The following is a 25,751-nucleotide window of genomic DNA, read 5'->3' as shown; positions in this document are numbered from 1 at the left end:
GGAACTAGATCCTGCATGTCACAATTAAGACCCTGCATGCCACAACTAAAGATCCTGCATGCCGCAACTAAGACCTGGTGCAGCCAAATAAATAAATAAATAAATAAATAAATAAATGGACAGACATGTCAAACATGTACATAGACAGGAAAAGTCAATAGTATAAAGATGTCAGTTCTCTCCAAATTGCAGTAGCAGCAAACGATTTAGTTCTGGTTTCCATTATGTGAGGGCTGCAGACTGCCTACAGCCATACTGGGCTCTGTGTGATTCCATGTATCTTCTCATTCTGGGATCCCAGCTGAAGGAGCAGCCACTCTTTGGGGCATGTTAGTCTCATAACAGAGGGCAAAAGCTCAAGGGGAACAGGAGAAGCACTAAAGCACGCCACATATTTAAAGCTTCTGCTCCAACATGGTGTTGGTCAAGGCAAGTCACACAAGCCCCAAACCAGTGGGGCAGAGGAGTTTACACCAGTATAGGAAAGCATGGCAAAGATGGGAAGGGAACAAATAATTGTGAATGACTAATGCAATCTACCACACAGATTCACTGCAATTCCAAATCAAAATCCCAAATTTTTTAATGGAGCCTGACCAACTAAGTATAAATGTCTATGGAAGAGCAAAGGGCTAAGAATACTTGAAATCCTTATGAAGAATATAAAGAAGTAAGTCAGGGTAGGACTTCCATAATCAGAAATCAAGATTTAATATAAAACCGTAGATTTTCAGGCTGCATGTGACCAGCACAGGGATAGGCAAATGGAACAAAATAGAGCATCTAAAACTGATCCATACAAACATGAAAACCCATTATAAGATAGCCCTGGCATCGAAATGAGAGGGGAAATTAATTTCAGATGGAATGTGAAAGGTAAAACTTTACAACTTTTAGAAGAAAATATGGGAGAATATTTTTATATCCTCAGGGTCAGGAAGGATTTCTCAAAACACATAAAACAGTGCAAAAGACATGAGAAGTTAACAAAAGAGAAAACAAGAATAGTAACCATTAAAGATGAACAATCACACCTATAACTGGAGAAATACAAACCTCACTCATAGTAAGAAATCATTCACACCCACAGAAAAAACAAGCGCTGGCAAAGATGTGGAGCAAGGGGATTTTCATACATTGCTTTTGGGAATTAAAATTGGTACAACGGATTTAGAAAACAGTTTGGCATTACCTAGCATGTAAATTTGAACACACACATACCTTAAGACCCAACAATTAAGTTTAGATATGTATCCTAAAAACTCTTGCACACATGCCTCAGAAGAAATATTTAAGCATGTTCATAGCAACATCGTTTGCAATAGCAAGAACTGGAGACAACCCAATGTCCAAAAGTAAACTGGGCAAATAAATTGTGATATCTTCTTACAATGAAATACTATATGACAGAGGAACTGAATAGTCGAATCTCAGAAACAGAATGCTAAGTGAAAAAAGCAAGTTGCATAGGAATCATGCAGAATGATTCCACTTACAGAAAAGTTCAAAAACAGGCAAAACTGAACAGTACAGTATTTAGGGCTACATATGTTTGTGATGAGAATTATTATTTTTTAAATTAATTTATTTTATTTTATTAATTTATTTTATTTTTGGCTGCGTTGGGTCTTCATTGCTGCGCGCTGGCTTTTTCTCTGGTTGTGGCGAGCAGGGGCTACTCTTCGTTGTGGTGCACGGGCTTCTCATTGTTGTGGCTTCTCTTGTTGCGGAGCACGGCCTCTAGGCATGCAGCCTTCAGTAGTTGTGGCCCGCGGGCTCTAGAGTGCAGGCTCAGTAGTTGTGGTGCACAGGCTTAGTTGCTCCGCAGCATGTGGGATCTTCCCCGACCAGGGTTTGAACCCGTGTCCCCTGCATTGGCAGGCGTATTCTTCACCACTGCGCCACCAGGGAAGCCCTCAATAAGAGAATTATTAACACAAAATTACGGACTGTGGTTTCCTCTGGAGGACGAGGAGGGTATGATCATGGAGGGGCACATGTAATGTTTCTCGAGTGGAAGACTTAGCAAGGGATGGAAGTCAGAATGGTGGGCTGAAGGACCAATTGCAGCTAATGACGCAAAAGACAGCTAGTGCAGTCAACTCGTTAAAGAAACGTTGCTGGAAATAGGAGCAGATTATATTCTCATAGAACAGTGAAAGCTGTCACTGGTAGAGTAGAACTTTTTTCTCATGAGGCAGAAGGAGAAGGTAGTGGGGTGGATGTATGAGGCTGGCTGTGATGGAGCTGGACAGAGGGGCAGAACGGAACTGAGGGCTGGGAGCCTCCCTCATATACAGGGAGCTTTAGGATTCTCCTTTCATTAGCTGTCCAAACACTGTGTGCCCACTTGGAGACAAGCAAGCGTGATCTCCAAGCAGCTCACCCACTGCCTGCTTTGGCTCTCATGAGGCCCCTCTGCCAGGAATTGCCATTAATTAAGGTCTGGGAACAACTGCAGACCAGTCAGTTCCCAGGAACATTCACATGTCGTACAGGCTGGCTTCTGTTCCTTTCAGCAGGATTAATGTGCGATTGCTCTGACTGCCCATGAATGTAACTTCAAACTCCATCTCATCTCGACCTTGTGGTGATGTCATAAAAGCCTCCTGGAGGAATGGAGCACTCTAGCTTTGGTTGTTTATTCAAGGGACTAGCTAGGAAAAGTCTTTAATCTGGAAAAGTATAAGAAGGAAATGATCAGGTTGAAAGGTAATGGGTACTTACCTTGACCTTGGGGGTTCACCTAAAACTCAGCAGTGACCTGCCTGGAGAGAAATCCAGAGCTGATGAGCAGGGAAAGGAAATGTGTTCTAACAACTTTAGATGGGGAGCGACAGGGATGGGGGCAAATCTGAAGAAAGCCAAAGGATACTCAGAAGAGAGGTTTCACACTCTGCCATGTAAAACCCTAGCTATGCCTTTGGGGTTGGGGGAAGTTCAGAAGTAGTGGAGGAAAATCAAGCACTTACCCTTTTCTGGTATGCATAGGGCTGTTTGGATTTCTCCTGCCTAATGTTCCCTGAAGGAGAGAGGGAGACAAATATCTTAAGAAAAAGTAGGAGATCATCATGTTTCTTTTCCCCTGGAAACCAGGCCTATTTCAGAGGGGATAAGAAAAATCCGGTTCAAAATAAGCTCAGGGAAGACCGAAACTCCATTCTAGGGTTCCCCACCTCCCTCTCCAGCTCTCTGTGTTCAGAGATCAGATACCTGTCGCGCTTCTTCAAAAGGCTGAATGAGGTCCTACTCATTCATACATTCGTTCAACAATAATTTACTGAGTGCTCGCTATGTTCAGGGAGCTCCTCTAGATACTGAAGTAGTGACTGTGAAAAACAGACAAAACCAGACCGAGTTAATGGTATGTAAAGTGTGATTTGAATATAGGAGGCAGGAACGTTCAATGCTTTTGCCTGTTTCGTATGGGATGCTTCCGACAAGCTATTAACAGACAAGCTTTTTGGAATAAAGGCTTCCTTTCTTCTCTCCAGCTTTCTAATGAGCCTGGATCATTCATCATTGTTGTTCAGCTTCTACTGAGACATCCCAGTTAAGTGAACTACGAACATATTGAAATACACACTTGGCCACAGGTTGAGGGATGGTTTCTCCTCCCGAATCCCCTCTCCCTCCTACAAACCTCCTGGCAACCCCTGCCAGGAAAACCTCACCCAACTGCATCCGCTGTTCCTCTCACTCTTTATAAGGATGGCTCTCAGGAGGGCGCGGAAGGGGCAGCGGCCCAGGAGGGAGCTGGCTGCAGGCCAAGGCCAGCCCGAGGGCCCTGGGGGCCCCGCCTCCCCTCGGGCCGCCGCCGTGCCCTGACCGGCCGCTGTGGGGCGCTGCGGGCCCAGCCTAGGAGCGCGGGCGGTGCGGGGAGGGGCGGGGCGCCGAGCGGGCGGCGGGCACGTCGGCTCGGCCACAGGTAACCTGCGGGAGCGGGGAACGCGGACCGGGGAGCGCAGACCGGCGAGCGGCGGCAGGAGGCGGCGGCGCTGGGCGGCGCCGAGGCCCAGGGGCCGCCGGAGCCAGCGGGAGCCCGTGCCCATCGTCTCACCTCGCCCCCCACCCTGTCGCCGGCATCGGTCCCAGCGGCACGGAGAGAAAGGTACCGTGTGACCTCGCCGGGTCCCTTCGAGACCCCTCTTCATCCCAGGACCGGCGTCCTCTACTCTCGGGGGGCCTCCGGGAGGACCGTGTCGCGGGTGGGAGCGCCCCCAGATCGCTGTCTGGGGAGGAGTCCCAGACGGAGCGCGTTGCCCCCTTTCCTGCGGCCTCTGGGGAAGCCGGCGCGGGAGGGGGGTCCTTTCTGGGGCACCTCCCTTGTCTCTTTCCTTCAGTTGCTTCCCTAGAATATAGAACTTTGGTGGGAGGAGGCAGAGAACTTTCTCGTCTTTGCACGTCCCCCTCCTCTTTCTCCAGTGAGGTCAAAGAGTTTGTAGAAAGGGGGGGTGGGGTGGGGTGGGGCGGGGGTCCCAGACCGGACGCGGAGGCCGGCCGTCTTCGGGCGTAAGGGAGGGTCCCCTCTGGTCGCCAGCGCCCCCCGCCGTCCCTGGGCCTGCGGGCAGGCCTCCGAGTGACCGGGCTCGGCTCGGACGCGACAGCAGCCTGACCCCTTCCCTCACCCCTTCGAGGACCACAAAGGGCTGCAAGCGCCGGACCGTGGGGCTGCCCTACCCCGGGGAGGTCCGCTCTGGCTGAACTTAAGCTCCGTAAAGAGTTAGCAAGTGGCATCTCCCCGGGCTCAAGGGAGCGAGCACGTTGTTTGGTTTGAGTTTAGACATCAGCTCACGGACACTTGTTTTGGAAATTTCAGTGTGGTGCTTCCGGTAGATTTGAGGGGCGGGAGGGGAAGTCGACCCGAGAGGAGCGTCGGTTTCCTAGAGGGGGTCAAGAATGTTTTCCCGGGGCTTCCCTGGTGGCGCAGTGGTTAAGAATCCGCCTGCCAATGCAGGGGACACGGGTTCAAGCCCTGCTCCAGGAAGATACCACATGCCACGGAGCAACTAAGCCCGTGCGCCACAACTACTGAGCCTGCGCTCTAGAGCCCGCGAGCCACAACTACCGAAACCCGCGTGCTCCGCAACAAGAGAAGCCACCGCGGTGAGAAGTCTGCACACTGGAAAGAAGAGCAGCCCCTGCTCGCTACAACTAGAGAAAGCCCGCGCGCAGCAACGAAGACACAACGCAGACCAAAAAGAAAAAAAAGAATGTTTTCCCTAAAGCATGTTGGGATGGTTTAAGTGGTGGTTAAGAAATCCCCTTTGGGGTCATGAGATTGAGTCTTGATGCCACTTGTTAGGTGTGTGACATTGGAAAACCCACTTCTTTAAACCTCAGTTTTTAGAATTGTAAACTGGGTGTATGATACATAACCTGGTGGTGTGGTTGTAGAAATTAAATGAAATGATGCAAGTGAAAAGCTTGGCATAGCGCTCTTGAAGGTTGGGCATCCTTTTTGTGAGTCTGTTGGATGGTGATACTCATTCACGTTGAGCTAATGTCTGTTAGGCCAATGGAAGTGGGAAGCACTTGGGCAGTGAACACAAACACCCCTGGGTCCACGGTGGTCCCACAGTGTACTGATGGTCTCTGACGGAGTTTCCCATCCTTAAAATAGCAGTAGCAACCTGTTGTTCTCCTGCTGTAGTAGGTGCTGGACTATACATATTTATCTTTCATCATCCCTAGCAGGTGCTTAGTATCTGGTAAATGAATTTTTTTTTTTTTTTGATTAGGGATATAAATTAAAATCGGAAGAGTTTTCTGCCCTCTAGGTTCTAAATGAGGAGGGGAGAGTGGAAGAAGGGTGAAAAGGAGTAAGAGCCCAGAAAACAACTGGTTGCATGTTGTTGGGAGGTATAAACCAAGGGTGATAACAAAATGCTAATTTGTTAACTCCTTGTTCGGTGGTGGCACCAAAAATTAACCTTAGCTTTCCACTCAAACTCATCAGCCTCTCCAGAGCCCCTCCAGATAAGCATATAATCCAAGTAAAAGCAGACGGCTTGTGATCCAACTCTGCTTAGAGACGAAGTACTCTTTTAACTCCCAAGGCCCTCGCATATTGAAATTCTGGTGCTGCCACTGTGGACTATATCATACATTCAGAAAGTATCAAACGGAGAGGTACAAATTAAAGAATAAGAACACAAGGCACACCCAAGTACCCATCACCCAGCTGAAGAACCAGAGCATCCTCAGAACCTTGCAGGCCCAAGCCCTCCTCCCTGTGGCATTCCACTTACCTCTCTCTCTCTCCCCAAGGAACTGATAGTCTGGATTTTGTGTTTATTTTCCCCTTGCTTTTCACACTTAATATCTTACATGAAAAACTCTGTGGAAGGGAAGTTTCCAAACAAGACTTTCCACAATAACCTGGAGCATTCCTGTAGAACGTAAAAGCAGGATATTGAGAGTAAGATGCAAACCACAGAAAGCTGAAAGTATCAAAAGTGCTGAGATGGGCAGGCTGGCTGTCAGAGTCTGCCCCCAGTTTCCTTTGGCACAGGTTCTGCGGGTGTGTTCTGTCTGTGTCGGGGAGGGCCAGTCTCTTCTAACATAGCTTGGAGGCTGTAATTTTGAAAGCTTTGCTTGAGTCCCTAAGAATTGGAAAAACAGTAATTTGTGTGCACGTGTTTTAGAAGTGTTTAAAAAAAATGCCAGTTTTCCAGGGGACATTGTATGGGATTTGAAGGATTAAGCCAGCTGAGAGTGACCTTTAAAAATGGTTTTAACCTAAATTCTTCTTTGTCTGGTTATGATATTTGTGTTAGGGACCTTAAGTTATTTCTTTGGGCTGAATCACAGGTCTCCTCTGTGAATCTTACACATTCTGACATTTCTTGGTTAAGGCAAAGATTCCTAAACTTGGTTCATGGCCCCCTTAGTATCTAAGTAATTTTTTCAGTGTCCCTAGATTTAGGTAGTTAGTAGTAGTTAGGTTGAAATAACGTAATAAGTATTTATATCTTAACAACATACAAGCTGTTTGAAAAAAAAAGAATGCACATAAACTGAGAGAAAAATATTTATATCATTCTTAAATAACCACAGCTACAAAGAGGATGTGTGTGTGTGTGTGTGTGTGTGTGTGTGCTGCACGCACAAACTTTGGGATCAGATTGGATCCCAGTTTCATTTCCTGTCCCACATTAATTTTTCTGCAGCACTTGCTTTTTATCACAGCAACCACTGAAAACCCAAGCTTTGCAGAGATATGATGTCATTGACAGGAATGTAACGGGATCTGATGTTGAAGCTGTGGGCTCCTCCAGTCTGTAGGTTCAGTGTCGAGCGCATTGAGTACACTGTGTCTCCCTTGAAATTTTCAAAAATCCTACGTTTCCCCTGTGCATTTTCTACAGCTCCCGAGTGCCTTGGTGCACAGTTGGGGAGTTGTTGGTCTAAGGTAAAACCCCCTTCCCAAGAGAGATCAGTTACTAAGGAAGGTGTCTGCCTGAAGTAGCCCCAGGTTAAGCTTCTGGGTGCAGTGAGCTACATCTTGGTTTTCTCCTCTGTGTAAAATGGAGTGGCTAGAGCCTTCCTGATAAGGGTCATTCAGAGGATTAAACTAGGTAACGTATGTAAAACCATCTGTTAAAGCCCTGGAATATAATGGAGTCTCAAGAAATGGTAGCTGTTTTAATGATTGTTAAATAGTACTAAATGAATGTCCAGTAATAGGTGTATGTCATTGCCCCTATTTAAGAATAGCCAGTACTTGAAATCTCAACCGTAGCAAATAAACTATGAGGTAATTAGTTCACATTATAGGATGATTTATCATTTTCAAACAGAAAACTCTGGTGTACCATTGTGACACTTTTTGATTTTTTTAGACCATCCTTGGAATACTCATTTTCATTTGCCACCATGTGCCCTGGTTTGGGGAGGAGGTCATAACTGATTGGATTGAGCCCGGACTTTGTCTTATGTCTTGGGAAGTTTGGACGTAGATTACAGGCCGAGAAATGTTTCAAGTAGGATTTAATTTCCACATATACTTTTGGCACAGAGAACAGATAATCTTTTCAGATGAAACAGTTTTTATTAAATTGTAGAGCATCCCATGATAATTCCTATCAATAAGTGGTACTTGTTAATCCTCCAAGGAAAGGCTGACTTGAATAACGATGTCACAGATGGCTGTCACGGTGCCTTTTAGGTAACATAGACCTTTCCTCCCTTGTCCTATTCCTTGCCCAGATCCCAAGTGTAAGCTAGGACCTGGTGATATTTTAACAATTTGTGAGAATACACTCAATAGTGATGTTTCCCTAGCATAGTTGTGGATTCTTATTGTTGCTTTCTTCAGTCATTTATCATTGGGAAGCCTGTACAGAACCATAGGTGATGCTTCCAAATTGACATAAAATTTTTTTTCTGTTTTGGTTTATAATGTTGAGGGTTTTTTTCTCCCTCTATAAAATTTGGATATATGTTTGTGTGTGAGAAAGTATTTGATTCTTCTGAACTGATAATTCCATTTTTTCCATTTCATGCCCATCTATAAATTATCAGCATTATTTTTACTTAACATATTGCTCCTTTCTTAAAAAATAAGAATTTCATATCTTGCCTTGGGTTAAGCTGATTATATTTAATAACATCTTTTTTTAAAAAAGTATAGCTGACTTAACAATATTATATTAGTTTCAGGTATACAACATGGTAATTCAATATTTTTATAGATAATACTCAACGCCTTGTGGTTTTAGGGTATAAAGTAGAAAACTGCATTGTAGATAATAAAATGTGGGTTAGAATGAATTGCTTTCTTCTTTTTGTCTGCAATTCGTAATTAAAAGAAAATTGAGATTCAGAAAGTTTGAGCATCTGTTTAGCTATTAGAATCTGATATTAGGCACAAAGTGCTTTGCAAAATGCTTGACTCTTTTTCTTAAAGGCTATAATCCATTTACAGTTATTATAAAATATTGGCTATATTCCCTATGTTGTACAATATATTCTTGTAGCTTATTTTATACCTAATAGTTTGTATCTCTTAGTCCCCTACCGCTATACTGCCCCTCCTCCCTCCCTCTTCCCACTGGTAACCATTAGTTTGTTCTCTGTATCTGTGAGTCTCCTTTTTTTTGTTGTATTCACTAGTTTGTTGTATTTTTTAGATTCCACATGTAAGTGATACCATACAGTATTTATCTTTCTCTGTCTGACTTATTTCACTTAGCATAATGCCCTCCAAGTCCATCCGTGTTGCTGTAAATGGCAAAATTTCATTCTTTTTTATGTCTGAATAATATTCCCATGTGTTTATGTATATGTATATATATACCACATCTTCTTTATCCATTCATCTGTTTTTATTAATAAATTTATTTATTTATTTTGGACTGCGTTGGGTCTTTGTTGCTGCACACAGGCTTTCTCTAGTTGTGGTGAGCGGGGGCTACTCTTCATTGTGGTGCGCAGGCTTCTCATTGCGGGTGGCTTCTCTTATTGCGGAGCATGGGCTCTAGGCATGCCGGCTTCAGTACTTGTGGCACGCAGGCTTCGGTAGTTGTGGCACGCGGGCTCTAGAGCACAGGCTCAGTAGTTGTGGCGCACGGACTTAGTTGCTCCGTGGCATGTGGGATCTTCCTGGACCAGGGCTCGAACCCATGTCCCCTGCATTGGCAGGTGGGTTCTCAACCACTGCGCCACCAGGGAAATACTATCCATTCATCTGTTGATGGACACTTAGGTTGCTTCCATATCTTGGCAATTGTAAATAATGCTGCTATGAACATGGGGGTGCATGTATCTTTTCGAATTAGTGTTTTTGTTTTTTTCAGATATTTACCCAGGAGTGGAATTGCTGGGTCATGTGGTAGTTCTATTTTTAGCTTTTTGAGGAACCTCCATACTGTTTTCCATAGTGGCTGCACCAGTTTTCATTACCACCAACAGTGCAAGAGGGTTCCGTTTTCTCCACACTCTCTCCAGCATTTGTTATTTGTGTTCTTTTTGATGATAGTCATGCTGACAGGTGTGAGGTGATAGCTCATTGTGGTTTTGATTTGCATTTCCCTGATGATTAGCAATATTGAGCATCTTTTCATGTGTCTGTTGACCATCTGGGAAGTGCTTGACTCTTAATATCTTCATGTAAAACTAAGAAAGGGTATGTAAGGAGGAAAAGATTTAATTTAAATTTGGGAGTTTATTGGTAGCTGAATGGACTTAATTTCTACATCACTGATTTGTCTTCAGTTCCAGAATGGAGATTATGGGAAATATTTCTGTCCATGATAGTAAAAAGCGTTCTTTAAAAAAAGGTGAATTTGGGACTTCCCTGGTGGCGCAGTGGTTAAGAATCCGCCTGGCAATGCAGGAGACATGGGTTCGAGCCCTGGGCTGGGAAGATTCCACATGCCGCAGAGCAACTAAGCTCATGCGCCACAACTACTGAATCCCACGCGCCTAGAGCCCGTGCTCCGCAACAAGAGAAGCCACCGCAATGAGAAGCACACGCACCGCAACGAAGACTAGCCCCCGCTCGCCGCAACTAGAGAAAGCCCGCGTGCAGCAACAAAGACCCAACGTAGCCAAAAATTAAATAAATAAATAAATAAATAAATAAATTTATAAAAAAATAAAAAATAAAAAAAGGTGAATTTAATGGAGATAGATATCAGCAGATGGTAACCAAGAATGGAGAAGTAGTTTGAAGTAAACTAATACTAATAGCTAAACAGGAATCAGCAAGGCTTTTTTTTTTTTTTTGGTTTATTTTTGTTTTTGTAAAGGACATATGCTTTGAGAAATGTTTGTAAAAGGAATAAATACAAAAGAATAAGGTCAATTTTCCTTACAGATATTAAGTAGGTAAGAGGTGAAAACAGAACTTAGTTCTTTCAAGGTTGTGACCTTTTCCACCTTAGCTCTAGGAACCCTGTTCTCCATCATCTTGTCGGGTTGGATCGAGGGGCACGTCCAGGGTCCTTGAGGAGGATGGAAGGACGTTGGATGGACATCAGGAAACGTAGTGTAGTCCTGGCCACCAACTTGCTGTGGAGCTCCAGAAAATATCTCAGAGTCTCAGTTTTCTCTTCACTAACTAAGAGGACTAGACCAAAATATTATTTTTTAAAGGTATCGTTTTGTGAAATCATTCATATTCACAGTGTAAAAGCAACACTCTTTTTTTTTCCTCACTTCTAGAGATTGGTGCCCTTGAATCAACCTGATGGTCTGTGAGCCAAAGAGAGCTAATGAGATTGTTAACCTGATGTAACCTGATGACTTCCTTTTATTATGAACATCAATAGCTTACTGTGTAGAGTCCTTTCAGACTATGTATGCGTGTATTCACATTTTAGAATATAAACCCAAAGTACCATCTTATTCTAAAACCTGATTCCAAGGTCAGAAAATTTATATTCATTTTTCAGTAAATTAGAGTTTTCAGTTTTTAAAAATGTCAGCATTTTATTCTAACTCTAGGAAAGTCCCAGGGGAATCTGATATACAAGGAAATTGCCTCTAGGTGGTGAGTTTTAGGAGTAGTGGGTGTTTTCCCCCCCTCTGCATCTTTACGGAAATTTTAAGGCTTCTTACAACGAACATATATTTAGTTTATAATCAGAAAAATAAATTAGTTAAAAAGTTTTAAAAATTACACAAGAAAATTCATTGTTAATCAAATGTACTAAAAAAATACTTTGTTCCCGTAATGGAACTATTTAGATGTTCTAGTAACTAAAATATTTGCTTAATGAGAGGTGGAAATGTAATGATGTGAGATGGACCTATTTTTTTTTTAAATTTTATTTATTTTTTTATTTATTTATTTTTGGCTGCGTTGGGTCTTTGTTGCTGTGCACGGGCTTTCTCTAGTTGCAGCGAGCGGGGACTACTCTTCGTTGCGGTGTGTGAGCTTCTCATTGCGGTGGCTTCTCTTGTTGCGGAGCATGGGCTCTAGGCACGCGGGTTTCAGTAGTTGTAGCACGTGGGCTTCAGTAGTTGTAGCACATGGGCTCAGTAGTTGTGGCTCGCAGGCTCTAGAGCGCAGGCTTAGTAGTTGTGGCGCATGGGCTTAGTTGCTCCGCAGAATGTGGGATCTTCCCGGACCAGGGCTCGAACCTGTGTCCCCTGCACTGGCAGGCGGATTCTTAACCACTGCGCCGCCAGGGAAGCCCGAGATGGACCTATTTTATCATGGTTAGATGGTAGTGATTTGAATTTATTATTGAGGATGAAAAATAAATCATGAACAATTTGACTTGGAAATTTTCAATTCAGATTTTTCACAAAACTAAAAGTTATTTCTCTTTCTTTGGCAGGGATAACATGTCTCATGCCAGTTTTTAAAAATTAATTAATTAATTAACTTATTTTTGGCTGCGTTGGGTCTTCATTGTGGCGTGCGGGCTTCTCATTGCAGTGGCTTCTCTTGTGGTGGAGCACGGGCTCTAGGCGCGTGGGCTTCAGTAGTTGTGGCACACGGACTCAGTAGTTGTGGCTTGCAGGCTCTAGAGCGCAGGCTCAGTAGTTGTGGTGCACGGGCTTAGTTGCTTCGCAGAATGTGGGATCTTCCCAGACCAGGGCTCGAACCCATGTCCCCTGCATTGGCAGGCAGATTCTTTACCACTGCACCACCAGGGAAGTCCCTTGTGCCAGTTTTTAAACTTACTTTCTAGCTAGAAAATACCAAGTGAACTGGAAGTCCCAGCTGAAATTCTGAATTTGACCCAATGGTAGAATGTTGAGATGTATTATATACTGTTTTATATTATGCCATATGTAGTATAAAATATTCAAGTACCAAAGAACAGACTTCTTGAGTAGGTATATATGGATGCATTTGAGTATCCTAGCTATGCCCCAGGCATCTTACTGGGTTAGATGCCTGGCTCTGGCACCTATTGGTTGTAACATTTTTGACGGTTTACTTAACCTCATTATGCCTCAGTTTCCTAGTCTGTAAAATGGGGATTTGAAACAGTTTTGTACTCTGACTATGGTGGTAGTTACATGAATCTATGAATGTGATAAAATTCATAGAACTACACACACACACACACACACACACACAAACACTGTGAGCCCATGGAAAAAGTGAAATCCAAATAAGTTCTGTAAGTTTACTTAATAGTATTATACCAGTGCCAGTTTCCTTGTTTTGATAATTGTACTGTGGTTATGTAAGATATTACCATTGGGAGATAGGGTACACAGGAACTCTCTGTATTATTTTTTTACTGTGATAAAATATACACGACATAAAATTTACCATTTCAATAAGTTTTTAAGTATGCAGTTCAGTGGCATTAATCACATTCACATTGTCGTGTCACCATCACCACTGTCAGTCTCAAGAGTTTTTTCATCATCCTAAACTGAAACTCTGTACCCGTTAAATGATAACTCCCCAATCCCATCTCCCCCAGGCCCCTGGTAACCACTACTCTACTTTCTTTCTCTGTCAGTTTGATTCTAGATGCCTCCTATAAGTGGAATCATACAATATTTGTTATTTTGTGACTGGCTTATTTTACTTACTCTTAATACCTTTGAGGTTCATGGACTATTTTTGCAGCTTCTATGTGAGACTAATGTTGTTTCAAAATAAAGTTTAAAAAAGTAAAAAAAAAAAAAAGGGCTTCCCTGGTGGTGCAGTGGTTGAGAATCTGCCTGCCAATGCAGGGGACATGGGTTCGAGCCCTGGTCTGGGAAGATCCCACATGCCGCAGAGCAACTAGGCCCGTGAGCCACAATTACTGAGCCTGCGCATCTGGAGCCTGTGCTCCGCAACAAGAGAGGCCGTGATAGTGAGAGGCCCGTGCACTGCGATGAAGAGTGGCCCCCGCTTGCCACAACTAGAGAAAGCCCTCGCACAGAAACGAAGACCCAACACAGCCATAAATAAAAATAAATAAATAAATAAATAAATATCTAAAAAAAAAATCCCATTGATGGGGCCCCACTGCTGGACTGTACCAAGGCATAGAGGTTAAGAACAGTGCAGGATGGCTAGAAAGGCCAAGGAGTGACATTACCTCTCTTTCCTCCTCCTCCTTATCCCCAGTCATAGGAGAAGAGATGCAAGAAGTAGCTGTGTTCTCTCTTGTATAGGGAAGAGCCTGCATTATTTATTAGTAGGTTCCTATATCAACCTGAGGAGCAGCTATTAAATCTCCTACTAAAATAGGGATTCTTTTTGTTGTTGTTGTTGTTTTGATGTTTCTGAAAACATGCTTGATTTTTTAAAAAATTTTTTATTGGAGTATAGTTGATTTACAATGTTGTGTTAGTTTCAGGTGTACAGCAAGGTGAATCAGTTATACATATACACATATCCACTCTTTTTTAGATTCTTTTCCCATATAGGCCATTACAGAGTACTGAGTAGAGTTCCCTGTGCTATATAGTAGGTCCTTATTAGTTACCTATTTTATATATAGTAGTGTGTATATGTCAATCCCAATTTCCCCATTTATCCCTCCCCCCCTTACCCCCTGGTAACATAAGTTTGTTTTCTTTTTTTTTTTAAAGGCATTATATTATTTATTTATTTAATATTTATTTATTTATTTGACTGCGCTGGGTCTTAGTTGCAGCACACAAACTCTTAGTTGTGGCATGTGGTATCTAGTTCCCTGACCAGGGATCGAACCCAGGCCCCCCTGCACTGGGAGCATGGAGTCTTAGCCACTGGACCACCAGGGAAGTCCCCATAAGTTTGCTTTCTACATCTGTAACTCTATTTCTGTTTTGTAGGTAAGTTCATTTGTACTCCTTTTTTAGATTCCACATATAATCATGTAAATATGATATTTGTCTTTCTCTGTCTGACTTACTTTGAAATAGGGATTCTTAACCTGAGGTTCATTGATGGGCTACAGATGCTCTAAGAGCTCCCAGAATTTAGGTGTAAGTATTTAAGTGAATGCTCATTTGTATATATGAGAGGGAAGACATTCCATAGCTTTTGTTATAGTCTCACATGGTTCCCTAACCCAAAAATGGTTAGTAAGCAATGCAAGAAAATGTTGTTTACAGAGCTCTACCCACCGCATAACAGGCTCTTTCACTTGGGTGTCTTAGCCCCTTTCAGTTTTCTGGTATATCTTTCCCCTTACCAACCTCCAGAGGCTTTCTTTCTGTTTAAACCTGGGAGAAGCGTGAACAATTCTTTTCCCTCAGAGCCTCCCGCCATTCTCTCCTATATCCTACAAACTCCAGGATCCATTCCTCAAGGGCCAGAGGAGCCCCATAGCAAACTGTCTTGGAGTCCCTAGTGGGCAGATATGGAACTAGAGTGTGTGCAGGACTCAGCCTCACAACTGCCATTTCTGTCCCTGCCCTCTTTAGGCTCCAGAAAAATAGGAAGAAAATAATACTTGAGGTACAGCTCTGGAAAACTCATGAAGTTGTCCTGAATGACTGAAGTTCAGTAGATTCTGCCTTGGGGAATACAAATTTAATTTTCAGATTGTCTTCTGGTTTACACTTTATGTTTTAAATGTATTATAAATATATCATACAATACATTCTACCTTGTGGAGTATCCAGTGATTTAGGTGAGCTGTTGCAATGATGTATTGTTATAAAAGATGTTAGTATCAGAATTTATTTATAAATAGAACTCTCTAGTCATTCAGACTGGTTTTTAACTCATGAATGGATTGCATAAATGGGAAAAACTGTAACTTTCAAGTTTTTCTTATACATTTGATTCTTCAATATTTGCATTCATCTTAGAAACCCTTCAATAAATTATGACTTGACTCATTTATCCAACTCAAAATATATTCTGTTAGGGTAGGCTAACTGCTGTAACAAACATCTCCAAATCTCAGTAGCTTAATCCAGTAAAAGTTTATTTCCAGCTCACCTAAAGTCCAAATAGGTTATTCCTGGTTGAGCAGCTCTCCTGGTTAGCTCTTCTGCAAGTGACTCTGAGATAAAGGCTCCTTCCATCCTGTTATACCATCATTTTCAACATGTGGTTTCTCGTGTTGCTACAAGGGCGAAGAGAGTATGAAAAACGCATCCAGATTAACTACCCTCACCAGCAAGTGAAGACATCACTTCTGCTCACATTCCATTGGCCAGAAGCAGCTCAGAGCCCCACCTCAATTTATGGAGGCTGGGAGATATAGCGCCTGGCCAGACAGCTGCTTCTGAGCAATAATCATTTACTTTATTTAATTTTTTATTTTTTGGCTGCACATGCAGATTCCAGGATCTTAGTTCCTCGATCAGGGATTGAACCCAGGGCCACTGAGTCCTAGTCACTGGACCACCAGGGAATCCCAATAATCATTTACTTTAGAAGGGGAACAGAACTCTTTGGTGGATAAGTAGCCATCTTTTATATTAATATGCTAGTCTTTTAACTGGTCAGTTCAGTGTAACTGCCTTCATATTATTTATTTCTCACTTTCCAAACAGCAAGTGTTATGTCTTTGTAGTGTAAAGTGTGGATGAGACCTTCATACGGGAAACAATTTTGTCATAATTGTTGAGCAAATAAAAATGGGATTAAGCCATCTAGTTTTGTACATTTATTAGGGAATGAAGTATATTTTATTTATTCAGAGTCACTCAACCCCCTAGAAAATTGTGCATTTGAGAAAGATGGAACATTAGCAAAGAGGAAGATTAGCAAAGAACAACAATATGCATGTCTTATTGAGTTCATGAATGTTCTCATAGTAATTTAAAACTACTTCCAGCTGCTGGCAATAGGCAAGTATGAAAACTTCAAAAAAAAAACAAAAGCAGTCTTCACCATGGGATGTATTACACAATCATAAATGTATGTGTCACTTTTATTTGCTCTTTAAAGATCTTAATTTTTTAAAAAATTTATTTATTTTTGGCTGCATTGGGTCTTCGTTGCTGTGTGCGGGCTTTCTCTAGTTGTGGCAAGCGGGGGCTACTCTTCATTGTGGTGCCGGCTTCTCGTTGCGGTGGCTTCTCTTGTTGCGGAGCACAGGCTGTAGGTGCGCGGGCTCAGTAGCTGTGGCTCGCGGGCTCTAGGGCACAGGCTCAGTAGTTGTGGCACACGGGCTTAGTTGCTCCATGGCATGTGGGATCCTCCCGGACCAGGGCTCGAACCCGTGTCCCCTGCACTGGCAGGCGGATTCTTAACCATGGCACCACCACGGAAGCCCTACTTATTTGCCCTTAAGGGAAATTAATGTTGTAAGATTTGGATCTGTTTATCTTATTTGCTTGAAGCCATTTTGTGCCTAGGAGGGCGCCATTTGGCTATATTCAGCATCCGACAGCTAGAAATGGAGACTATCGAGTGTGAAAGATCCCAGTACTTAGCTGGAGTCATGGAGAAAGTGGTCCACAACTTTAGTAGTTACACTCACTATACAGGCATATCTTGTTTTATTGCTCTTTGCTTTACTGTGCTTTGCTTTATTGTGCTTCACAGATACTGTGTTTTTTACAATTGAAGGTTTGTGGCCACCCAGTATTGAGCAAGTCCATCGGCACAATTTTTCCAATGGCATTTGCTCACTTTGTGTCTCTGTGTCACGTTTTGGTAATTCTTGCAATATTTCAACCCTTTTCATTATTAGTATATTTGTTATGATGATCTGTGTTCAGTGATCTTTGATGTTACTATTGCAAAAAGATTATGTCACTGAAGACTCAATGGTAAGCATATTTTGGCAATAAAATATTTTAAAATTAAGGTATGTACATTTTTAAGACATAATGCTATTACACACTAAATAGACTACAGTGTAGTGTAAATATGACTTTTATATGCACTGGGAAACCAAGACACTAGTGTGACTTGCTTTATTGCAGTATTCACTTTATTGCAGTGGTCTGGAACCAGATCCACAATGTCTTCAAGGTCAGCCTGTAGTAGTGTTTCATTTACCCATTACTAGTTGAGACTGGGCTGTTCTACCTAAGGAAGAGGTCCCAACAATGAATATTTACCATCTTTTAAGTCCTAATTTTTTTCTTTTAAAGTTACATTTTATGGTGCCCATGTTGGAATTAAAGATGCACTAGACCAAAGGTCAGCAAGTTATAGCCATGGGCCAAGTCTAGCCCACTGCCTGTTTTGTAAAGTTTTGTTAGAACACAGCCATACTCATTGATTTACATACCTCCTATGGTTGCTTTCACACTATACTGGCAGAGTTGAGTAACTGTCACAGAGACCATATGGCCCACAACACCTAATGTATTTATTTAGTATCCCTTTATGGAAAGTTTGCTAACCCTTTCATTAGACCTAAAATTTGTATAACTTGGTTTGAGGTAACTCTGCTCCTACTTAGGATTTACTTAATCTCTGGCCCACAGTTCGCCATCATAGTGAGGATAATAAAATCTACCTATCGAGGTAGTTAAAATAGACTTTAAGTGATCTTGGGCAGGTTATTCAGTTGATCTTCTAGTTAGCTATCTGCCAATCTGTCTTCCAGTAGGCTTCCTTAGACCAATCTGTTTCCAATTTACCATGTATAAGAATCATCTGGGAACTCTATTAAAATTCAAAGATGCCCACCCTCATTCCTTAGGTCCTGATTCATCAGGTCTGGGAAGATGCACGTGTAACAGGCACCCCAGATTCTGATGCAGGTGGCCTGGGCTTCAAGTAACTCAGACCCTTGTGGCAACTTGTCTTTGGGTCCCTAGAAATAGTTTCTCTGACAGCTCCAGATATGCTTCTTGACTCAGCCAGAACTGAAGCCTTGCCTACTATATAGGAGAGCTTGGAACCAAAAGGGGACTGCCCAGCGGTGTTAGTCATCAGCATTCTGAACATGTGCAGAGAGACCTGGCAGTGGGCTTATCGTATAAATCAAATCATTGACTGCCTGACTGCACCTATACAGCCATCTGCTGCTTTGCTTTCAAATAGAAATAATGATAGGGAAGTTGGCACTGGGGCTTCAGAGAAACTGATTGGTTTACGTTGTAGCTCTGTATGCCTCTTGATGCTAAGAGGGAACAAATTAAAGCTAAAATTAGCAGTATAGCCCTGGGCTAGCTGTCTCTCTTTAAAAATCAAGATAAAAGTTAATAGCAGAAGAAGTTACCATGAGAGGAAGAACCGAAGTCCAGGTGCTTTATAGGTGCTTTAAGAACGGATGCTGATTTAATGGTTTATAATTTCCTTAATCTCCAGAATGTATTACCCTACCTTATGTGATACTTAATGAACGGTTTGCTCACTGAAGCCTTTGTTTTCCTCCATTTGCTATTCAAAAACTGAGTAAAGAGCTGCAAAGCCAGTAATGAATGATGGCAAAATCCCCTGGCACCTGTTGGGTTTTAATACAATATGGAAAAAAGTGAGACGCCCCCCACCCCCGCAAAAAAAAAATTCCAAAAACAAAAACCAGAAAAATAAAAACTTGAAGGAAGAATCAAAGAACCTCACACTTTCAGTACTTAACTAGGAGTGGAGCTGTGTTGCTGTTCAAAAGCAGTGTTAAAATTGAGGGTCAGGTGCCTTTAAACATTTCCCTCTTTGCTGCCCTGCTGAAATCTGGGTGTTTGATTGGATGTAAGCCAGGGTATTTTGTACTCTGAAATGTAAGTAAAGTAAACACATTATCATCCAATGAAGGACTTAACAGCTAATTAGATACCTTCCTGTTGGGCGATGTCTTGGGAAACTGATTTCAAAAGCATATGCTAATAAGGATTTAAAGAATCCTATGTAAGATTATCAAAGGATTCCTTTCAATAATGAGTTCCCTTAGACCCAGGATATTTAATATATGATTAGAATTACTAATCATTCAAAGTATACCCTCTTTAAGGGAGCCCAGCATTGCCAGGAAGTTAGGAATACCATCAGGGAACATGTTCTCAAGAGGTTGCTAAATAAACAACCGTCTTCTATTTTTATTAAAATGATAGCTTTAGATCATTCCTTTTCTCCCCTGCAGGATATGCAACAGGTCTAATTTATCTCTAGATACCAGAATTTCTTCCCTTCCTATTACTAAACCCTTGAGAAAAGGCCGTTTTGAAAAAAATAAGGCTTCTGTCTTTAAAAACGGATGATTTTGATACACCAAAAAACTAATTGTCTTGATGCTCAGTGCATTTCTGTCTTTTTAAATCCTAAATTCACAAATTTATATTCTTCCCTTGGTATTTAAAGACTCAAAAACACTAACACTGTGCTTATAATTGATGGTGTTAAAAGTGGCCATGATTTTGTGTCTAAAAGTAGAACATGAAATATTGTACCAGATTTTGCCCCAGGACTTCTGTGCTGTTTCTTATTATGTCCTTCTCTCCCCAGCCTTTGGAATTCCCTTAATGTCAGAGACATTAACTTTGAGGGTAAGAGAGTAAATCTTAAGAGACATACTATTTGCTTTGAACTTACCAGCCAACTAAATAGGATGGATGTTAATGTCTCAGGTGTACAAGGACTACTTGTTGTTAGTGTTAATGAAAGCTGTGTATATAGTGGAGAGAAAACATATTCCCCAAATCAGTAAACAGACAGAAGCTGTGATGGACTTTTTTGGCCGTGTCACACAGCATGCGGGATCTTTAGTTCCCCAACCAGGGAAAGAACCCGTGGCCCCTGCAGTGGGATTGCGGAGTCTTTACCACTGGACCGCCAGGGAAGTCCTGGATTTTGTATGAAAAAAACAATGTCAGAGGCTATTAGGGTATTTAAGTGAAGGGAAAAATTCTGTGTTATGGTACTAAATCTAAAAGGAAAAATCGAAAAGAATGGATACCTCTATGGGTATAACTGAATCACTTTGCTGTAACTGTAATTGTAAAATCACCTGTAACTAACACATCATTGTTAATCAACTATACTCCAATATAAAATAAAATTTTTTAAAAATTTTTAAAAATTAAAAAAAATAAAAAAATAAAAGGAAAGACCAAGTATTGATTGTAACCTAACCAGATACCATAAATCCACAGCAGCACTGTCTCAGCCCCACAGAATAAATGGCATTCCTTAAGTTTGAGTGTATTGTTGCCCTAGGATGAGGGAGGCCAAACTGTTTTACTGTTCTCTGCAAAGCCTAATCTCTCTACCTGAAAAATAATTTAGGAAAAAAAAATTTTAAGGTCAGTGACTCTCTCTTGGCCTCCCTACATATTTGTCTTTTTCTTTCTTATTAGCATTAGGTAATGTATCTTAAAACCCCAGGCCTCTACATTCAAACCGGGCTGAATTACCTCTCTTGCACAATACAGATGCCCTTCAGGAGAAGTCTGTTTCGTGGGAGACTGGCAGGCTTTAAAGAGAAGAGTGCGACTTGGCTGCCGGCAGGCTTGGGTTCCAGTTTCATGTCTGACAGCAGCCTTTGTGCCCTCTGCCGAGTCACCTTCTTACTTCTGTGGCTTTCCTTTTCTTTTCTCTTAGAAAGGTGACCACTGGACCCATGTTTCAGACGGGTCCTCATTGACTAGTCCCCTGCCCCCATGGATTTGAGGCCCAGAAACATTTTTTAGCTTAACAAATTATTATAAGCCAAATACCCTTATAACAGCCACGCCAGTCAGGAAATCGAACTTTGCCAGTCACCCCAGAAGCCCCTCCTTGGGTTGCATCTCAATCATAACTCCCTCTCTCCCTCCAAATTAACTACAGGCAGTCCTTGCCTTATTATATGGCACTGTGGTACTATAAAGAAATGCTGAAATCCTGATAGGCTATCTTAATCATCAGTGGGAGAAATTGCAGTTGTTCTGAGACCTTTATATGTTTGGCCAGAACATTAAAAACTCTTTTACTGTCTGTTATAATTGTAGAGGGAAATGAAAAAATACTAAAATTTAGTATGCAGTAATTTAAAACATTAGCAACATTGAGAATTAGACTTTTATTTCTTTGTAAAATCTTATCAAGAGTAGTTTGGTTTGCCTTTTCCCATCCTGTAACTTATGATACAGAACAAGCATCTTTTCTTTTCAAAATTTATTTTATTGAAGTATACTTGATTTACAATGTCATGTTAATTTCTGCTGTACAGCAAAGTGATTCAGTTATACATATATATACATTCTTTTTCATATTCTTTTCCATTCTGGTTTATCACAGGATATTGAATGTAGTTCCTTGTGCTATACAATAGGATCTTGTTGTTTATCCTTCCTATATATACTAGTCTGCATCTTCAGCAGGCATCTTTTCTATGCCTTGATGAACTTTCATACTCTTGTAGAAGTTTGGATCAGTTTCCAACATTTTATCCTTTGCGATTTCAGTGTTGTGAAGTATCTGCAGGAGTTCCTTTAATGTGGACTTTTTGCAGCGTCATTTCTTCATTCTTTTCATCTCCACACTTTCGTCATTTATGGCGATCAGTTCCCTTCATTCACTTCCTCTGGCTGCACATCTAGAGGCTTCGGGTGGTAGCGCGTCAACTTTCCCACAGTCAAACATTTCTTCTGTGACTCCATCCTGTTCCATTCAAATTTCACTTCCAGTGTTACCACTTTTGATTTCTTTGCTGCACTTTCTTCTTTGTTGGCTAATTATCTATTTTAATTGTTTATTTTGGTAAGCTATTATGTGGGTTTTTCACTGGGAGACAAGAAGACAACACAGATACATGGTTTGCTGTCTGTGTGAACTGAGTAACAAATGAGTGACCAATCACTGACAGACTTGGAAAGATGTGACATGATTGGTCACTGATCATGATGGTCATATATTAATTACATAGTGATTTGTAGACTGGAGTGCTGTTAGTGAAGTTTGTACCTCATGCAGTTTCTGAAAGTTAATTCACCATGGTAAGTGAGATTTGAGCCGTGTTGTTGGAGGACTGGTGTAATTTAAACTGTGGGACCTGAAATTGTGCACATTTATAACCATGTAAAGTGAAGGCTGCCTGTATTATTTGCTGTAGTAATCACTTTCTTGTAGGTCTGGACACTATGGTTAAGTGTTGTTCCATAAAATGTTTTTGTTATGTCTTCTAAGTCTTTTTTTTTTTTTTTTTAATCTATGGGTTTCCCCTCTGTATTAGTTTTCCAGGGCTGCTGTAACGAAGTACCACACACTGGGTGGCTTAAACAACAGAAATTTATTTTCTCACAGTTCTGGAGGCTGGAAAATCTCAGATTAAGATGTTAGCAGATTTGATAAACAACAAGGTCCTACTTTATAGCACAGAGAACTATATTCAATATCCTATGATAAACCATAATGGAAAAGAATATATATATATATACATATATATATATATAAGAACGTATATATACGTGTAACTGAGTCACTTTGCTGTACAGCAGAAATTAACACAACATTGTAAATCAACTATACTTCAAAAAAAATTTTTTTTTAACTTAAAAAAAAAAAAGAGGGCTTCCCTGGTGGCGCAGTGGTTAAGAGTCTGCCTGCTAATGCAGGGGACATGGGTTCGAGCCCTGGTCTGGGAAGATCCCACATGCGGCGGAGTGGCTAGGCCCGTGAGCCACGACTACTGAGCCTGCGCATCTGGAGCCTGTGCTCCGCAACAAGAGAGGCCGTGATAGAGAGAGGCCCGCGCACCGCGATGAAGAGTGGCCCCCGCTCGCTGCAACTAGAGAAAGCCCTCGCACAGAAACGAAGACCCAACACAGCTATAAATAAATAAATTTATTAAAAAAAAAAAAAAAAAGATGTTAGCTGATTTGGTTTCTCCTGAGGCCTCTCTCCTTGGCTTGCAGATGGCCACCTGCTTGTTGTGTCTTCACATGGTCTCTTCTCTGTGCATGTGAACTCCTGGTTTCTCTTTCCCTTCTTATAAGGACACTGGTACTGTTGGATTAGGGCCTACCTTAATGGCCTTATTTTAACTTAATTACCTCTTTAAAGGCCATGTCTCCAAATATAGTCATATGAATTTTGGGGGGACACAATTCAGCCCATCACATCTTCTATTCCTTTCTTTTCTTTACTACTTATCTATCAAAATAGCTGGGCTTCTTGACCACTGGTTATATAAAACATAAACCATAATCACATAAACTTTTCATTAAAGAGTTAGGATCATTCATGAAGGACAACATTGAAAATTAGGCCTGGATTATGTTGGGTAAAATTATGTTCCAGTTACTAAGGGTATATAACAAATCACCCCAAAACTTGGCATCTTGAAACAGCAATAATTATTTATTATCTCCCAAAATCTGTCAGTCAGGAATTAGAGAGTGACTCAGCTGAGAATTCTGACTCTGGTCTTTCAATAAGATTGCAGACAGATTTAACTGGGGCTACAGTCATCTGAAAGTTTGACTGGGGCAGGAGTCATCTACTTTAAGATGACTTGCTCAGTTGGCTGGCATGTTGGGGATGGCTGCTGGTGGGAGGCCTCAGTTCCTTTCTACATGTCTGCTTGACTGTCCTTATGGCATGGCAGCTGACCTGAGTGAGTAACCCAAGAGGTCAAGACAGAAGCTGCAATGCATGGTCATTTTCACCATGTTCTATTGGTCACAGAGATCCAGTCTTGATTCACTGTAGAAGGGACTCCACAAAGGCATGAATATAGGAGGTATGGATTATTGGGAGCCATCCTGGGGACTGGCTGCTATAAATTGGATGAGTAAAAAGTGTCGTACTTTTGGGAAACCTGTTTGTAAGTCTCTACCTTCAAATGCTGCTTATCTTACAGGCATGTCATCAAAGTTAAACATTATTATTATTTTTTTTTTAAAGAAATATCCATTTTAATTAATTAATTTATTTATTTATGGCTGTGTTGGGTCTTCGTTTCTGTGTGAGGGCTTTCTCTTGTTGCGGCAAGTGGGGGCCACTCTTCATCGCGGTGCGCGGGCCTCTCACTATTGCGGCCTCTCTTGTTGCGGAGCACAGGCTCCAGACGCGCAGGCTCAGTAGTTGTGGCTCACGGACCCAGCCGCTCCGTGGCATGTGGGATTTTCCCAGACCAGGGCTCGAACCCGTGTCCCCTGCATTGGCAGGCAGATTCTCAACCACTGCACCACCAGGGAAGCCCCTAAACATTATTAAATGCAAACTTTCTACCTCACACTTAATGAGTTAATATTTTAAAGAGTTTTCAAGGTAATTTTTTATGCTCAGTCTCTATGTCTGACTAAAACCATTATATTAATCCAAATACATACACTTATTTATTAGTAGATTTTTCTTTGGCTTGGTCATTCATCTGAGATACTGGTCTTTTGTTTTGTTTTGTTTTACTTGGAGTATAGTTGCTTTACAATTTTATGTTAGTTTCTACTGTACAGCAAAGTGAATCAGTTATACGTAAACATATATCCCCTCTTTTTTTAGATTTCCTTCCCATTTAGGTAACCACAGAGCATTGAGTAGAGCTCCCTGTGCTATTCAGTAGGTTCTCGTTAGTTATCTGTTTAATACATAGTAGTGTATATATGTCAATCCCAATCTCCCAATTCATCCCCCCCACCCGAGATACTGGTCTTAAATGGTGGCTCCTGAACTCTAAAATGTGGGATCAACAGCTTCAGATATCACGTATGCCTTTATGTGAAGTAGGAGACGATACTGGAAATGACAGAAGAGCATGTGCTATGGAGCAGGAAGAATATATAAAGGAGGGGAAGCAAGTTGAACAGGGGTGAAGGTGAGTAGTATGGAGGGTATATTAGTTGATGGGGCAGAATAGAATTGGTGTGAGATGAAATTTCTTATGACAGGTTGTAAACTTGTGTGACAGTATTTATTATGTGCTGTCTGTAGGAAGATATATAGTTACCTAAGTGATTTAGCAGTATAAAGTATGAGATTCATGGCTCTATGTTAAATCAACTTATGTCCGATATAAAGCTGA

The 25,751-nt window shown here is 41.6% G+C and overlaps 1 protein-coding gene across 2 annotated transcripts in view; it reads left to right on the top strand.

The window, feature by feature from the left end:
• The first annotated feature begins 4,023 nt into the window (after window positions 1-4,023).
• ANKRD6 (ankyrin repeat domain 6) overlaps window positions 4,024-25,751 on the top strand; it is a 247,184-nt gene continuing 225,456 nt past the window's right edge. The window contains exon 1 of one of the 2 annotated variants that reach the window (XM_059941589.1): window positions 4,024-4,111. The gene's annotated coding sequence lies outside the window, so the exon portion shown is untranslated. The remainder of the gene's footprint in view (window positions 4,112-25,751) is intronic. The other variant, XM_059941588.1, reaches the window with a different exon arrangement.

This window comes from Balaenoptera ricei, chromosome 12, assembly GCF_028023285.1.
Source record: "Balaenoptera ricei isolate mBalRic1 chromosome 12, mBalRic1.hap2, whole genome shotgun sequence".
NCBI classification, from domain to species: domain Eukaryota; kingdom Metazoa; phylum Chordata; class Mammalia; order Artiodactyla; family Balaenopteridae; genus Balaenoptera; species Balaenoptera ricei.
This window is presented reverse-complemented; position numbering and strand designations above follow the sequence as displayed.